The following is a 17,993-nucleotide window of genomic DNA, read 5'->3' on the forward strand; positions in this document are numbered from 1 at the left end:
GCCTCACAGTGAGGCAGTTGAAGCCTGTCTCTGGTCTTTGCCAAAGGAGATGCTTCCAGATCCTTCCAGAGGAGGAGATGCTCTTCCTCCGGGTGGCCCTTAGCTCTGTGTGCAGTTGCTGGTTCGCCTTGCTTCCTTTGCAAAGCAGACTTTCCAGTGCCCACCAAATGTGGCCTAGGCAGAACCAACTCTCTTGTTTGCATTTAAAGTCAAAGTCAAATCAAATCACTTGACTTCTACCAAGCCAGTGCAGATTCTGGTGTCCAGGAGGAATCATACCTTTAAGGTTGGGGCTTGGACCTGGTCTTATTTTAGCTCCTAATTATAAATGAGAAGTTGTTGGGTTGGGGGTTTTTGTTTGTTCGTTTGTTTTATATTTGTTTGTAACAGCAGTAGATGGGCCTGTTAACTTAAAAAAAATCAGAAGATCTATAAATTTGGGAAGAAGCTTTATTTCTTCTAAAGACTTGTAGCCTACAGGGGGCAAGGCCAACAGGCTGGGAAGCATCTCCTTTGGCAAAGAACAGAGACAGGCTTCAAAGGAGGTGGAGTGAGCAGGGATTTATCCTAAATGGGTTGGCCAAGTATACATATTCAATAGGTTTCAGGAGAAGCTATGAATATTCATGAGGCAGTCATGCCTGTGGGTACTAAATAAACATGCATGTTACAACCCACGTTCAATTTGGGGTGGAGACTTAACATGTAAATATATTACAATTTGACACTATACATCAAAAAGTCTTTTTAGGACACAAAGCCCACAGCCTCTATAAAACCAGCCAGGGCTGGGTATAGTGCCTTTGGGAGGCCAAGGCAGGAGGATCACTTGAGCCCAGGAGTTGAGGCTGCAGCAAGTCATGATGATGCCACTGCACTCCAGCCTGGGTGACAGAGCAAGCCTGTCCAAAAAAAAAAAACCAGAAAGGAGGGAAGAGAAAAGAAAACCACATAAAACAACCAGAACTGGTCCATCCTCAGCGCTCTTTTATTAGGAGAAAGTTACTGAAACAAGTCTCTTATCTAATCCAAGTTGTGGTTATGGCTATGGAACAGGGATGGGGGTCAGTGTCTGGCAGTGAATCTGCAAATTGTTTCAGTTTTGCTAATCTCAAGGTCAGTACTCGTTTATCTGCTAGAAAAAAAGAAAAGCCTTGTGGCAGTTAGAACATAGTTCATTCTTTAAGTATAGGGCAAATAAGGTAACCCTTCCCTGGCATGGCCTCAGGTCCTGTCTGTAATTTGATATCTCAGTGTTGCAAAAAATGTCTGATCTGTCTGTCTTACCATCTCTATTTCAACCCGAATGAATGCTGGGCAGCATTGCTGGGTCTAAATCCCAAAAGGGAGGGAGTATATTGAGGTGGGTCTGACCTCCCAGCCTGTGAGGGCTGGGAACTCAGTTTTTCATGTTTCTCTGGAGACCCCTCAGCCTAGAGGGGTCTGGCCAGTCAGTTGGGGGCTTAGAATTTCGTTTTTAATTCATAGACCCTACCTCAGACCTGCTGACTCTGAATCTCTGATGGGTGATTGCTGGGAATCTGAGCTTTAAAAGGTCCTCAGGTGATTCTGAAGGAGGCAGCCCACTGCTGCAGGCCACTGGGCTCCCCTGGTAATTGTGTCATCACAAAGCTTCCAGGGCATCGGCTCTCTGGAATTTACAGAGGAGTCATGCTCAAGCATGACTCAATTCTGGAAAGTTGGAGTCAGAAGGTTCCAGGTGGTACTGAACATTTATTAGTGTGTTTTATTAACACCCCTGTTGATTCAGATGTGCAACTCTGATCAGACTCGGGGTGGGTAGGCTTTTTCTGTAAAGGGCCAGCCAGTGAGTATTCTAGGCTTGCAGATCACATGGTGCCTGTTGCAACTGCTCACCTTCACCATTGTAGTAAAGCAGCTGTGGGTTGAACAAACACGCATGGCTGTGTTCCAGTAGCACCATACTTAGACAAATCAGGCAACGAGGCGATTTAGCTTGTGGACTATAGTTTGTCTATCCCTGATAAAACCACCCGGGGAAATACAAAATTTTCTTCCTAGCAAATTAAATCAGAATTGGCCCAGGCCAATTAAATCAGAATCTCAGTGGGTGGTATCCAGGCATTCTTACATATTAAAAGTTCTCCAGGTGATTCTCCATCAGCCAGGATTAAGAACCACTGCTATAATGTATTATCACCGCACAACTCATTGTAAGGAGCAGTGGCTTACTGTGACACAATGTTTAACAAGCCCCTGAAGATTCTTTCTTTGTTTCTTTGTGTGGTTGTTTGCTTGCTTATGTTTTCCCATTAAATGGAAGGATTCCAAATACATCGTTCTATGCCACCTTCCAAAAATATTTTTATTGAGATGTGACACATACACAGTTAAGCAAACAAATCTTTAATGGGCAGCTTGATGGATTTTTACATTTATTGTCTGTGCTCTCCTCACCTGTGTTGTTTCCGTGTAACTACCGCTCAGATCCAAACTCAGAACACTCACTTTTTTTTCTCTTCCTGGACTCCTGAAGTTTTTCGAAGCTTGCCTTTAAATCTGTCTTCTCTCCAAATAGATGTACTTGCACTAACTCACCAAGTATTTGACAACTTGCTTTGCCCACAAATATTCAAATATTCTTGGCATTGTGGGGGCAAAAGCAAGCATGGAGTGTGGTTGGAATTTTCTGGTGTGCATTTGGTTGCTATGGCACACTGCACCCTTGAAAAGGAAGCTCTTCATACACTGTTGGCCCGTGTATGTCAGACGATCAGTCCCATCAAGCAGGCCTAAACCTCAGGAAGGAAGCCACAAGTTTTAGACAGTTTATTACAACATAGCAGGCAGCATGAGCTTCATGTGTGCTTGGGTTCACCTGGCCTCCCAGGTTCCATGGGGGCAGCTCACAGCAGGCCAGGTGAATTCAATGTGTCACAATGGAAGAACGCTAAACTCAGGAAATTCCCCAAACTTATGGCAAACATGCTGAACCATTCTCCTACAGGGAGGTATTACAGTTATTTTTTTCTTATGGAGACGAAATTCACATATATAAATTAATCATGTTATTTTATTTTAGTTTGTTTTATTTTGAGACAGTCTCTCGGTGTGGCCCTGGGTAGAGTGCCGTATCATAGCTCACAACAATCTCAAATTCTTGGGATCAAGAGCTCCTCTTGCCTCAGCCTCCTGAGTACCTGGGACTAGAGGCCCCCACCACAACACTAGACTATTTTTGTTGTTGTTGTTAGAGACAAGCTCTTACTCTTGCTCAGGCTGGTCTCAAAGTCCTGAGCTAAAGCAATCTACCCTCCTCAGCCTCCCAGAGTGCCCTAGCCCAATTAACCATTTTTAAATACAGTAGTGGCCCCCTTATTCACAGAGGATACATTCTAAAATTCCCAGTGGATGTGTGACACTTTGATATCACTAAATGCTATTAATACTAAGGTTTTGCCTATACAAGCATGCCTAAGATAAAGCATGTCATATAAGTTAGGCACAGTAAGAGATTCGTAACAGTAACTAATAATAAGGTAGAACAATTATAAAAATATGCCAACATCAGCACAGCTGTGGAGAGAAAGGAACACTTTCACACTTTTGATGGGACTGCAAACTAATACAGCCTCTTTGGAAAGAAGTATGCCTGATTACTAGACACCTACCCAAAAGAAAAAGAAATCATTTTACCATAAGGACATAAGCACTGGATTATTTATCAAAGCTCAATTTATGATAGCCAAGATGTGGAAACAACCTAAATGCCCATCAATGCAGGAATGGATTAACAAACTGTGGTATATGTGTACCATGGAATACTATTCAGCCATACAAAGATGGAAACTTTACATCTTCTGTATTAACCTGGATGGAGTTGAAGAAACATTCTTCTTAGTAAAGTATCATGGGAATGGAAAAGCAAGTATTCAATGTACTCGGTACTAATATGAAGCCAGTAGATGATTATTCACACCCCCATGAGAGAAAAACTCAAATCAATTCAAGTTGGGGGGAGGGGAAGTGAGGGAGGAAGGAGGGGGAGGGGGATGGGTGTGCTTCCACTTAAGGTGCACTATGTGAGGGTATATGGCACACCTCTGGAGTGCGGGACACAAGTGTAAGAGGAACTCTACCTAACAAGTGCAAACATTGTAACCTAGTTGTTTGTACCCACACATTAACCTGAAATTTAAAAAAATACGCCAGCATCACTACTCTTGTGGGCCATTATTTAAAAAAGAAAGGGCTACTTTTTCACAACTGCTAATGCAACAGTCAACCTGATGAAGGAGAAGGCTACTAAGTAACTAATGGGCAAGTAATGCATACAGCTGGGAAAAGTGGTGACTCATGTCAGGGCAGGGCAGAGTAGGATGGCGTGAGATTTCATCAGACTAGTCAGAACAGCACACAATTCAAAACTCAGGAATTATTTATTTCTGGAATTTTCTGTTTAATGTTTTCAGACTGTGGTTGTCCAGAGGTATCTGAAATCAGGGAAAGTGAAAGCTAAGGGAAGACTACTGTATACAGTTAAGTGATGGTTAGTACATTCACAGTGTCATGCAACCATTACCTCTATCTAGTTCCAAAATATTTTCGTCACCCCAAAAGAAAACCCCAAATCCCTCAAGCAATCACTCCTCACTTGCCTTTCCCCTCAGCCCCTGGAAACCACCAATCTGCTTTCCACCTGAACGGATTTATCTAACTTACATATCTCTTACAAATGGAACCATTCGAAATGAGGTATGACAATTAAGTTCATGAACTCATTCTAGAAAAAGTGCTACATACCTCACTGCTGAATATCACTACAGTCACCTTTGAAATTCTCCCCTTGGGAAGCAATGCACTGATGCCAGCACCTAGTCTACCCTTCAAAGAAATTTTGGATCTCTTTTTGTGCAATGGCCATCAGAGCTGTTTTTACATTACCCTTAATGTCCTGAATGTCATCGAAATATCTTCCTTTCAATATTTCCTTTACCTGAGGGTAAAGAAGAAAGTCATCGGGGGCTAGATCAGGTGAGTGGGGAGGGCGTTCCAATACAGTTATTTGTTTACTGGCTAAAGACTCCCTCAGAGACAGTGTCACATAAGCTGCATTGTCGTGATGCAAGAGCCTATACATTTTCCATTCCAAGATTTTCAGTTAAGATCTTCCTGATTGTTTCTTTGTTGATGTTTACTTGATCTGCTATGCTTCTCACAGTCAGCCAATGATTGTAATACACAATTTGACAACTTTGTATTCGTCAGTTTTGCTTGTTACTGGCTGCCCTGACCTCTCTTCATAAGTGACACTTTCCCTCCTCTCGGAAAGATGTCAATGATTTGTACACGGCCGTCGTCTTCATGGCATTCTCCCTATAAACTTGGACTAACATGTGCCTGATTTCACTTCTACTCTTGCCAAGTTAAACAAGAAATTTGCAAATGTTTGTTCCTTGCTCTAGTTCAAGCTCTGACATTCTTGCTAAGGCACACAAAACCATGCAACAACAATAATGAACACCACTTAGCCAGACACTCACCACACATCAACAGAGACATAACCCTGAGACACTGATTTACCAAGGTTATGAAATCTTGCCAAATCGTTTGTACAGTGCTGCCAACTAAGCATACAGTGGTAGGTTCACAAATTTAATTGTCAGGCCTCCTATGTGCCCTACTGTGTCTGGCTTTTTTTTTATTAGCATGTTCTTGAAGTTCACGCACATTATAGCATGTATCAGTGCTTTATAAATATTTGATGAGCACGGAGTTTCCACTGATTGGCTACTATAAATAGTGCTGCTAGTAACGTTTGTATACAGACATTGCTTTGAGTACTTACTGTCAGTATATATATATCGAGGAGCAGAATTACTGGCTAATATGAGAGCCCCATGTTTAACTTTTTTTTTTTTTTTTTTTTGCCATTTTTGGCCGGGGCTGGGTTTGAACCCTCCACCTCTGGCATATGGGGCCAGCTCCTTACTTCTTTGAGCCACAGGTGCCGCCCGACCCGTGCTTAACTTTTTGAAGAGCCACCACACTGTTTTCCAGGACAGCTGCAAGATTTTATATCTCCACCAGAAATGTACAAGGGTTCCAATTTCTCGCGACCGGGCCAATACATATTTTCACCTTTTCAAATGATAGCCATCCTCATGAGTTTGAACTGGCATCTCATTGTGGCTTTAATTTGTATTTTCATAATAATTTAAAATGTTGCACATCTTTTCATACGCTTGCTGCTTTCTTGTATATCTTCTTTTACAAAATGACTATGGACCTCCCGGCTCCGCCCACCGCGCAGCAGCCGCCGCTGCCCCCCTCCGCCCCCTTGCTCCGCCCTCCACCTGTCCCGCTGCTGCCTCCCTCCGCGGCCCTGAGCTCCCCGAGAACAAGAGGGCGAGCGAGCGCCGCGCTCCCGGACGGCCCGACCCGGACCAGGAGCGAATTCCCCTAATTCTCCCAACCCCGTCCCCAGGGGGACCCCGGGCGGGCCCACGGGCCGTCTGGGGCCTGGGCCGGCCTGGCCGCGGCGTGAGGACTGGGCCCCGGCCTGGCGCAGTCACCGCCGGGATGGCCCAGCAGCAGATGACCAGCTCGCAGAAGGCCCTGATGCTGGAGCTGATCTCCCTGCGGGAGGAACCAGTGGAGCGCTGCCGAATCACCCTGGGGATGAGGCCGACCTCTGCGACTAGGAGGTGGCCATCTTCGGACCTCCTAATCTCCTCTACGAAGGCAGCGCTACTTCAAGGAGCATCTTAAATTTCCTATTGACTACCCATATTCACCACTACCTTCAGATCCTTGACCAAACTGTGGCACCCCAACATTTATGGGAATGGAGATGTTTGCATTTCGATTCTTCATCCGCCTGTAGATGACTCAGGGAGTGGAGAACTGCCCTCTGAAAGAGGGAATCCTGTTCAAAATGGGAGGACTCTTCTGTTAAATGTAATCTCACTGCTTAATGAGCCCAAGGCCTTCTCCCCAGCCAATGTGGATGCTTCAGTTATGTTCAGAAAATGCAGAGACAGTAAAGGAAAAGACAAAGAATATGCCGAAATCATTGGGAAACAGGTTTCGGCCACCAAGGCCGAAGCAGAAAAGGATGGAGTGAAGATCCCCACGAGCCTGGCTGAATACTGCATCAAAACCGAAGTGCCTTCCAGTGACAACAGCTCAGATTTGCTTTATGACTTGTATGACATTAATGACGAAGATGAGGAGGAGGAAGATGCTGACTGTTGTGATGATGACGATTCTGGGAATGAGGAGCCGTGACCTGCTCTTTCAGTGGCCCTGTACTGCCCACCCTGCCGTCTCAGGCCAAAGGGAGGGGAGCAAGTGGGGACCTAGCAATGGCTCCTCAGCAAAAACCTATTCACAGGGGTAGGGAAAACAAACACGGCTCCTGCAGACTCCCCTTATGGATCTCAGTCTGCTCGCTTTTATGGACCTCAAATGGAGAGAGAGCAACCCTACCCAGAATGTCTGAATTTTTGCATTCTTTGCCCTTCCATCACTGTATCGATTCTCTTTTAAAAAACATCATCAGGCTCAGCGCCTGTGGCTCAAGTGGCTAAAGTGCCGGCCACATACACCTAAGGTGGCGGGTTCGAATCCAGCCCCAGCCCGCCCAAACAACAATGATAGCTGCAACCAAAAATAGCCAGGCGTTGTGGTGGGCGCCTGTGGTCCCAACTACTTGGGAGGCTGAGGCAGGAGACTCTCTTGAGCCCAGGAGTTAGAGGTTGCTGTGAGCTGTGATGCTAAGGCACTCTACCCAGGGGGACAGCTTGAGGCTCTATCTCAAAAAAAAAAAAAAAGAAAAGAAAAGAAAAGAAAAATCATCAACCCAAACTCTCGCCTCACTTCATCTCTACAGAATGTTCACAGCAAAACACGGTTTGGTCTGTTTTTAGATTCTTGAGGAATTAAATAGTCTTTCAAGACGTGTAATGTGTTTAAAGCTGGGAACCTCTTGGCAGTTCACAAGTGCTACATATACTGGGTTGCAAAAGAGAATGGAGAAAAACCTACAAAACAAAGTTCAAAAAAAAAATGTTGCAAAGGTTTAGCTGCTCTTTTACATTAGTGTGTGCACATTCGTTCTGCCCCATGGTGGTGAATTTTGTTTTCCTCTCCCCAACGCTGGGATGCCATGGGCATCAGGGACTCTGCGCTGAGCCTGATGAAATGTGCTCCTTCAGCCTCCATGAAATACCCTAACATGGGGCCCTCAGCTACTCTGAGGAGAGAAATCAGATTCTACTTTTAGAAATTGATTGGGATCTGGGTGGAGCCTGTGGCTCAAAGGAGTAAGGCAAAGGCCCCGTATGCCAGAGGTGGCGGGTTCAAACCCAGCCCTGGCCAAAAACTGCAAAAAAGAAAAAAAAAAAGAAATTGATTGGGATTGGAAGCTTGAAATAAATATTCATACATTACATTAAAAAAATTACTATGGAAATCTTATGCCTATTTTTTAGTTGGGTTGTCTTTTTACTGTTGACTTGGATATGTGTGTGTGTGTGTTGTGTGTGTGTCTATGACATTTTCAGGAAGATGGCCAAGTCATCCATCTTGGGCAAAACTTACTTTGAGTTTTATCTACTCCCTGTTTACCCAAAATCATCATATATACTCTGTGTGTGTGTGTGTGTGTGTGTGTATTTGTAGTTGACCATTGAACAACATGGGTGTGAGCCATGAGCTCCACATATGTGCAGATTTTCTTCAATAAATATATTGGAAAATATTTTGGAGACTTATGACAATTTGAAAAAAATTAAAGATGAACTGTGTAGTCTAGAAATATTGAAAAAAATGAATAAAAAATAGATCTATCATGAATCCATAAAATGTTTGTAGATACTAGACTATTTTAGCATTTACTACCATGAAGTATACTCTAACCCAGTGGTTCTCAACCTGTGGGTCATGACTGCTTTTAACTGTATTAAAGGTTCGCGGCATACACTGCTCTAACTTCTCATATAAAGTTAATCAAGCCTCGCACAGCACTTAGACACCAAACATGGTGCCAGTCACAGTGGAGAGGAATATAAGCCAATGTAAAGATGAGTATTCATGATAACTGCATAAAACCAATTCTGGTATGTACTGTACTACTGTAATGACTTCATTGCCACTTCCTGTTGCTATTGCAATGAGCTCACATGTTTCAAGTATCCCTTAAAACGCAGTATGACATTCATCATCTCCACATGAGCAGTTGTCTCTCCAGTAAATTACATATTGCAGTAAAAAGTGATCTTTCTTGGTTCTCATGTATTTTCATCATGTTTAATGCAATATTCGCCTTATACTATGAGATCCATACCAAGTGCCACCAGTGATGCCAGAGGTGCTCCCCAGAAATGGGGAATAGTTCTGACATATACGTAAGGAAAAGTTGGGTTGTTTGATATGTATCATAGATTGAGATCTGCAGCTTCAGTTGCCCACCATTTAAGGCAAATGATTTATCTTGTAAACAGAAAAGGTGCACATAAGTACAGTTATGTACTGTAAATGTATTTTTTTGTTTGTTTTTTGGCCAGGGCTAGGTATGAACCCGCCACCTCCGATATATGGGGCCGGCACCCTACTCCTTTGAGCCACAGGTGCCTCCCTAAATGTATTTTCCCTATGATTTTCTTTTTTATAGCTTACTTTATTATAAGAATATAGTATATAATACATACAGCATACAAAATATGTGTTAATCTACTGTTTATGTTATTGGTAAGGCTTTTGGTCAACAGTAGGCTACTAGTGAAGTTTTGAGGGAATCGAAATTTATTTGAGGATTTTTGATTGCATGAGAAGTCAGTGCCCCTCACTTCTCGTCGTTTCTGGGTCAGTGATATGTGTGTGAATATATATGTGTATAGTAGTCTCATAAAAGTAGACCCATAACAAGCTGTGAGTATGGGTGATTAGAGTCTTGCACTGTTTTTCTGACAGTAGACTTGGCAGTATCTGCATTTGGCCCTGTGGCAACTTCTGGTCAGAACTTAGCATTTGGAGCCAGTTAAGAGGCCTCTTCTCAGCACCAGTCTGTGTGGGCGACCAGACTACCAGACTCTTGGGCCTCATTAACTGCAAACAAGCACCTCTGGCTGAAAAGAGTAGGGAAGGGGAAGCACAAGCAGGAGAAAGGGTATTTTCCCTAGTGGTTTGGATGCAGCTGACGGAGCCATTTAGAGAGCCTCCTTGTCCCAGGGCCAAGGAAACTTGCCAGCAGTGTGGTTCAAGGAAAATACCCTTATCAGGGGCCTGAGAGAGTGCTGCTTCATGCCAACAAAAATATATACATAAATTGAAATTTAATTTTTTAATGTTCCTATGATCATAAGACTTAGTTGTTTTAAAATTTTCTTCTCAATTGAGTTGTTTTTGAATTATTAGTAGTAGACGACTGATCAAGACCATGCAACTTTGTACCAAATTTGTATAAATAATTATTAAATATAAAAAATGAAGTCATAGTGAAAATACACGTTGAGATGAGATGAATGGAACTTTATCATTGTTTTCAACTAATGTATCAGTGAGTGAATATTAGTTATTACTAGAAAGAGTTGATTGTAGAATAAATTCTATTCCTATTTTTCATTTCGGGGTAAGCACCCAAGAAGCCTTATTTATACGAACAAGAAAATGAGAATAAGGAAAATTTTGTTTAATAGTGTTGCTCAATTCTTTGAATGTCTTCTGTGTCATATGCCAGAAATTATATATGCATGTTAATCAAAAATTATATTTAATGACTAGGATAGGATAAATAATGCCTCCTCCCCCAATATATACATATCCTAATCCCCAGGACCTGTGAACGTTACCCAGGATAATAAAAGGGACTATGCAGATGTGATCAAGTTAAGGATCTTAAAACAAAGGCCTGGTGCAATAGCCAGAATCCTTGGGGAAGGACACAGGAGTCAGAGTCAGAAGAAGGTGATGTGATGACAGAAGCAGAGAGAGATTTGAAAACGCTTCGCTGCCGGCATTGAACTTGGAGGCAGGACCCATAAGCCAAAGAGTATAAGGAATGTAGGTCCAAAAGCCAAGAAGACAAGGAAGGGTATCCATCCTTCAGAGCCTTCAGAAGGAATTAGCTCTGCTGATACCCTCACTTCAGATCAGTAAAACTGTTTTTGGAGTTCTGTTGTCTAGAACTATAAGGAAATAAATTTGTGTTGTTTTGAGCCGTTAAGTTGCTGATAATTTGTTACAGCATCAGTAGGAATCTAATAAGAAGAACTCAATTATGTTATCCTGGTAAGGAAAGAATTGGAAACCACATGAGGACTTACTGGGCAAAGGGAACAGAGTTTCATCTAGACAGCAGTATGAATAAGGTCAATAATAATGAAGTCTATATTTCAGAATAACTAAGGGAGTACATTTCAAATGTATTGACACAAAAAAATGTTAAGATGGGAGGTAGCTATGTTAATTAGCTTAATGTAATCATTCCACATGGTATATGTGCTACGTATATCAAAACATCACATTGTACTCCATAAATGCAATATGATTATGATTTGTCAGCTAACAATAATATTAATTTTTTGAATTCCAAATTTTTTTTTTTTTGGCAATTTTTTTTTGGTCTGGGCTGGGTTTAAACCCACCACCTCTGGTATATGGGGCTGGTGCCCTATTCCTTTGAGCCACAAGTGCTGCCCTAATATTTTTTTTTTTAAAGAATCTGAAATCATGACCACCATGTCTTCATTCCAGCCCACAGAAGTTGCCACATCACCTCTTTTAGTCACATGGCCTCACCTAACCACAAGGAAATTTGGAGATGTAGTTTTTTGTAAGCAGCCATGTGCCTAGTCCTTTTCAAAGGCTCTATTAATGTAGAAGAAGGAGAAGATGAGGTTAGAAGGCTAAGACAAGTCTTAGCCTTGGAGTCTCTGGCCTTGGAGGTCACTGCAATTTTTGAGGTGATGATTAGGGTGACGACCAGATTTTAACATTGGTAAAGTGGGACAACATGAGGGGGGCAGGGCAGGGCGGGGCCTGACAACAATGCAAACTTTGATAAGCAGTTCTTGATAATCACTTCTCAACAATTATTTGCTATTATTACAGTTTAACATTATAAAATTAACAAAAATAATATAAAACTCATGTTCTGGCGAAACCGCCACATGGCAGCCAAAAACCATATATTCCCTTCCTGTTCTCCTGCCCGTTCGTGCATTCTTTCCAAAAATCGGGACTTTTTTCAAACGCCACGGAACGTGGGACAAATTGTTAAAAAGCAGGACGTCTGGTCACCCTAGCGATGGTGGCACTGGCCACAGAGAGAAATGGAGTATCTATAGAGTGATTTGCAGTCCTTGTCACCAGGACTTGAAGGGTTGGATGTGACAGTGAGGGTGAGGGAAGTGAAAAGTCAGTGCCTAGATTTTTCAGCTCACTCCAGAAATAGAGACTGCTATGGAGAGTGTGCTGCAGAGGGAGAGAACAATATATGTGCCTTATCTGAATTGCAGGTTTATATAAATATTGACTTTCATCGACAGGTTTCTGTTAAATTCATTAAGAAGAATGTTTTGCTAAAAGGAATAGAAGTTGCTGAAGCAGCACTTGGCAGCCTCTGTCCTCTGCTCCCTTAAGCACCGTGACTTCCTTAGGATGTGTTTTACACCCACACCAGGAAAACCTTCTGGGGAGGGGCCTCGTTGTGCCACAGCCCTGTCATTAGCTAACTGGTGTTTGATCATTTGCATGCATTGTAATGAGATCCCTAATTCCTAAGCAAAATGGGTCTCCTGGGGCTTGTTTCTGTTGTGTATTGTTGGTTGTTTCGTATTAACGCTATTTTATTTTCACCATAATAAATGTAGCATATGCTCATCATAGAAAAAAGTCAGGAACTCCAGAGCAGGAAAAGGAAGGAGAGCACTCATAGTCCCACCATCTCAGGTGCCCACTTTACCAGCAGCACCTTGAAGATTTCCTTACCTATTTGCTTTGGGTGTTTTGTTTTAAGACAGGATCTCACTCTGTTGCTGGGCTAAAGTACAAGAAATCCTTCTGCCTCAGCCTCCTGAGTAGCTGAGACTATGGACGCACATCACCACACCTGGCTGATTTTACTTTCTGTAAAGACAGGGTCTTTCTCTTGTTCAGGCTGGTCTTAAACTCCAGGCTAGTCTTAAACTTCTGGCTTCAAACAATCCTCCTTCCACTTTGGCCTCCCAAGTACCCTCTAGGTATTTTTAACCGATGCATTTTGTATCTTTTTCTTAAGTAAGCCAAAATTTTTATAACATTTTGATTCACAATTTTGATAACTTTACAATAGCCTATGCTGGACATGTATTATATTTTATTTATTCCCCCTCAACTGGCATTTAGATCACCACTGATCTTTCACTATATATATAATGCTCTGAGTAACATACTTATGAATAAAGCTTTATTTTCTATATTTATCATATTTTCTTCAGAATTGAGTAACAGAAGTGAAATTTCTAGATAATAGTGTATGAATAGTTTAAAGATCTTTACCCATAATTCAACGTTGCTTTCCAAAAGGGTTGTGCCCACTTGTTATTTTAAGTATATTATGTGAAATAGTTGAGTCTTATTTGCAACTTGACTTTCACAAACTGGCCCTAAGCACTCAATAAACATGAAAAAAGGGAAAGGTTGTACCTTGGAGAAGACCAAAATTGGAACTAATTTTAAAAATCGCGGCTGAGCTGATGGAAGAACGTTTGCGTGTTGGCTCTGTGACACTGCTCCTTCATTCATTACGCACCTAAGAAGTCGCTGTATTCCAAATTGAAACCAATTAGGTGGTGGAAAGATCTGGGTAGATTTCCCACCACACAGGTTTCTCCATCTCATGCTGTCTCAGCAGTCTGATGGGTAGTAGCGTTTTTCAGACAAAAACTCTGAAGCTAAGTGCCTTAGCCAAGATCACAGGGCCAATTAGGGGCAGAGCTGGGACATAAACCCAGGCTTGTGGCTGTTTTCAGTGTATTTATTGAACTGCTGTTCTTTTCAAACATCCTTATCAGCTTCAGGGGAAACGGAGGTAACAAAGCAGGTCCTTCCCTGGGGAACTTGCACTTCATAAGGAAGCTCCAAAGCACCAGTTATTTAAAATCTGTGGTAGTTTGCTAGGGCAGCCCTAACAAAGGACTAAGGGGAGGAGGGGGGCGCTTAAACAGCAGAAATTGGTCTTCTTAAAGTTCCAAAATCTGGAAGTTGAGATCAAGGTGTCAGCAGGGTCCGTTTCTTCTGAGGCCTCTCCTTGGCTTGCAGACAGTTGTCTCCCTGTGTCTTCACAAAATGTTCCCTCTGTGTCTGTCCTCATCTCCTCTTGTCTGAGGACACTAGTCATATTGGATTAGGGCCCTAAAGACCTCACTTTAACTTAAGTATCTCTTTTAAAACCCTACCTCCCAAAACAGTCATGTTCTGAAGTACTGGAAGGTTAGAACTTCAACACAGGAATTTTAGGTAGACACAAACCAGTCCATGACAAAAGGTAACAGACTCAGAAGGGTTTCAAGTCCTCAGTTCTGAGATATGGCTAATTCTAAGCCAGGGACTCTCAGCCTCCCTTGCACTTTAGAATCTCCTGAAGAGTTTGTAACAAATAGCAAAGCCCTCAGAGGTTCTGATTTAACTGGTTGGTGGAGGGCTCTGGCATCCATATTTTTTAAAATCTACTTGGTGATTCCAATGTGCACCCAGGAGCAAGAATCATGTTTAACTGAACACAAAAAAAGCCTTGAGTTGCTTTCATTATCTTAAACTGTCATGCTTTCTGCACAGCAAACAATTCCTTTTATATGTATAGATTATCTTCTTCTAATCAGCATGATCTCAGCGCAGCAGCTGGGTTCTGAGTCTCCTGTGAATGTGCAGTGTTGCAGTCGTCAAGTGCATGTGCAGCTTGCAGTGTTCTTTTACTCTTTCATTCATTAATTAGTCGTCAGTGGAATGCCTGTGATAGACTACAAACTACGCTGACGTGGTAAGCCAAGTAATGGCCGCCCAAAGATGGCCTTTCTGTGGAACCTGGGAACAGGGAGATTATTCTGGATTATCCAATGGAGCTCAATTTAGTCACATGAGGTTTTAAAAACAGAGAATCAGCCAGGTACTTCTGCTCCCACCTGTAGTTCCAGCTACTCAGGAAGCTGAGAATATTTCCCAGCAGAGGTCAGAGGAATATGACATAATAGCAAAAGAGATAAATTCAAAGCATGAGATGGACTTCGCCACCACTGCTGCCCTGAAGATGGAGAAATGGGGAACTTGGCCAGGAAATGTGGGCAGCCTCCTCCAGTGGACACTATGGATCTGCCAACAGTCTTCAGCAATTGCCAGCAAGGAAACAGGGACCTCAGTCCTGCAACCACAAGGATCTGAATTCTATCAACAGCCTGAATTAACAAGGAAATACTTCTCCTGAAAAGAATGCAGGCACCTTGTTTTTAACTTCTGACCTACAGTAGTGTGAGATGATATATTTGTGTTGTTTTAAGCTATTACATTTGTGGTAATGTGTTATAGCAGCAACAGAAAATTAATACAGCTAAACACTGAAAAATAAAATAAGACCTTCTCCCTGTAGTCATGAAGTTTAGCAACTCCATTTTGCAGAATTTGTATAAGGAGAAAGGAATTCAGTTTTTACTAACTCATGTTCTAGGCCAAGAAGTTATTGACTCTTAGTGATGTGTCATACCCAAGTTCTGTGCTTTCTGATGGAATTTCTGGTTAAAAGAAGGATGAAGAAACTGTTACTGTACATTGAAGGAAAAGAGACATTTCTGTAGTGCAAATACAGAAAGGACTGGTCGTTTAAGAAGGATGGGCTTTTTGTCAAGAAAATAATATTTATCATAGCTCCTCAGACTTCAGAGTAATTCCTATCCTTCCCCACCCCAGCCCCCAAATCTGCTCAAATTTAGAATGAAAGCTCATGGTAAATTCTGGTGTACCAAGTAAAAAGTGCTTAAGAAAAACCCCATAATGGCTTGGCACTTGTAGCTCAAGTGGCTAAGGCACCAGTCACATACACCAGAGCTGGTAGGTATGAATCCAGCCCGGGCCTGCCAAACAACAATGACAACTGCAACCAAAAAAATAGCCGGGTGTTGTGGCAGGTGCCTGTAGTCCCAGCTACTTGGGAGGCTGAGGCAAGAGAATTGCTTAAGCAAGGAATTTGAGGTTGCTGTGAGCTGTGATGCCATGGCACTCTACCCAGGGCGACAGCTTGAGGCTCTGTCTCAAAAAAAAAAAAAAAAAGAAAAGAAAAAGAAAAACCCCATGACAGGGATATGCCAAAGGAACACAGAGGCCAACTGAAAGAGCTCCCAATGCTCAATGCTGTAATGATTTGAGCAACAAATACACCAAGTAGTATCAGAATTGGATAAGAATCCAAATATAAAGTAAATATCCCTGAGTTCACGCTGATTTAAATAAATGATTCAGTAAATAAATGGAAGAGTGGAGACAAATCTCCACTGAAGAAGAATTCCACGTAACTGATGTGGGTCCTCCATCTTTAAAGCAGTGGAACATTAACTTCCCACTCCTGAGTGTGGGCCGCACACAGCCACTTCCTTCCAAGGAATACAGTATGGAAGCAGTGGGGGGCTGGTGTCTGATGTTACAGGGGAGAAACCTGCCAAATGCTGCTTCTGGTAAGAGAGCCGGGTTTTGGAATCATGAATGATAAGTCGTGTTGGTGGTGTATGCCCTTGATATGTGTATGATCTGATGAGAATAGCACTTCTCCTCTCTGGTCTTCCTCCCTCAAACCCATCACTCCAGTCTAAAATCTTAAAGAAGCATCAGATAAGTTGAAGAGCAATTGAGGAACATTCTATAAACCATCCAACTGGTACACCTCAAAACTGTCAAGGTCATCAAGCAGGGAAAATCTAAGAGCCAGTAGAGCCTAAGGAGACACCACCATGAAATGTATGTAACGTGGTATCCTAGGTGGGATCTTAGAACAGAAAAAGGACATTAGGGAAACATGAAGTCTGAAAAATGAAAAAAGAAATCTGAACAAAGTATGGAATTTAATTAATAACAATGTATTGATTAATATCGGTTCATTATTTATAAGTAATATACCATGTTCGTGGAAGATGTTAGTAGCCGGTTGCAGGGCTTAATATTAGAACTCTGTACTATCGTTACAATTTTTCTGTAATTCTAAAACTATTCTAAATTTTTTTTTAAGTTTATATTTAAAAAGTGAGGAAAATGCCATTATCAGAAAAATCATATTCACCTTATAAACGTTCCTACTGTGGTACCCTGTATATTCTGCAGAACAAGAAGAACCTTCCTGCATTTCCTGGAGGGAATAAGGAGCCCTCTGTATTTGGATCTGGGCCAGCCCCTAGAGGGGTCCTGTTTAGGGCAGTGGACATTTGCTCTTCAGTTAGTTTGAAGTCAGAAGTACTCCGCATACTTCATTTTTCTTGTACCCTATATTTCTACTTCACCTAAAACTCCCTCATTATAGTGTCTTAAAACTATCTAATGTTCCAAGAGTGAATTTTGCTTAACAAAGTCTATCCTGTGACAATTCTGAGTGGACGTTTGGGAAATAAAGAAAAGTATGTGTTGTGGAAAACAGACAGGGCTTTGATAGTTGCTCCAGTTAAAGGCAAACCTATCTTGACCCAGGCCTGTGGGGATCCAACTCTGGCCCGTGTTACAAATGGCATTGAGAACAGCTCTCCATGTTAGAACTGGGAGGCAATTTTTAATCTGTCTGCACGTGGAAATAAAAATATACACTTTACTCTGTAGTCCATAGAGGAAGAAAGGGATCATGCCTCTCACCTTTTATGATGGACTGATTGCACAAATGCTAAGTACTTTGTGAGGTGGTTAAGTACTCTAACTTCAAATAAAATTTATCCTTTCATTCAGGGAAAGTTCCACAATTTTCCAAACAGCAATTTACTTGCAATTCCGGGGAGGATTCAACT

The 17,993-nt window shown here is 42.1% G+C and overlaps 1 protein-coding gene and 1 pseudogene across 1 annotated transcript in view; both read left to right on the forward strand.

Annotated features, from left to right (window-relative positions):
• KCNK13 (potassium two pore domain channel subfamily K member 13) overlaps positions 1-17,993 on the forward strand; it is a 106,907-nt gene that overhangs the window by 45,624 nt on the left and 43,290 nt on the right. The gene's annotated exons all lie outside the window — the stretch shown is intronic.
• LOC105886705 lies at positions 6,565-7,272 on the forward strand (annotated as a pseudogene).

Source organism: Otolemur garnettii, unplaced genomic scaffold, assembly GCF_000181295.1.
Source record: "Otolemur garnettii isolate 467f Iridium unplaced genomic scaffold, OtoGar3 scaffold00020, whole genome shotgun sequence".
NCBI classification, from domain to species: domain Eukaryota; kingdom Metazoa; phylum Chordata; class Mammalia; order Primates; family Galagidae; genus Otolemur; species Otolemur garnettii.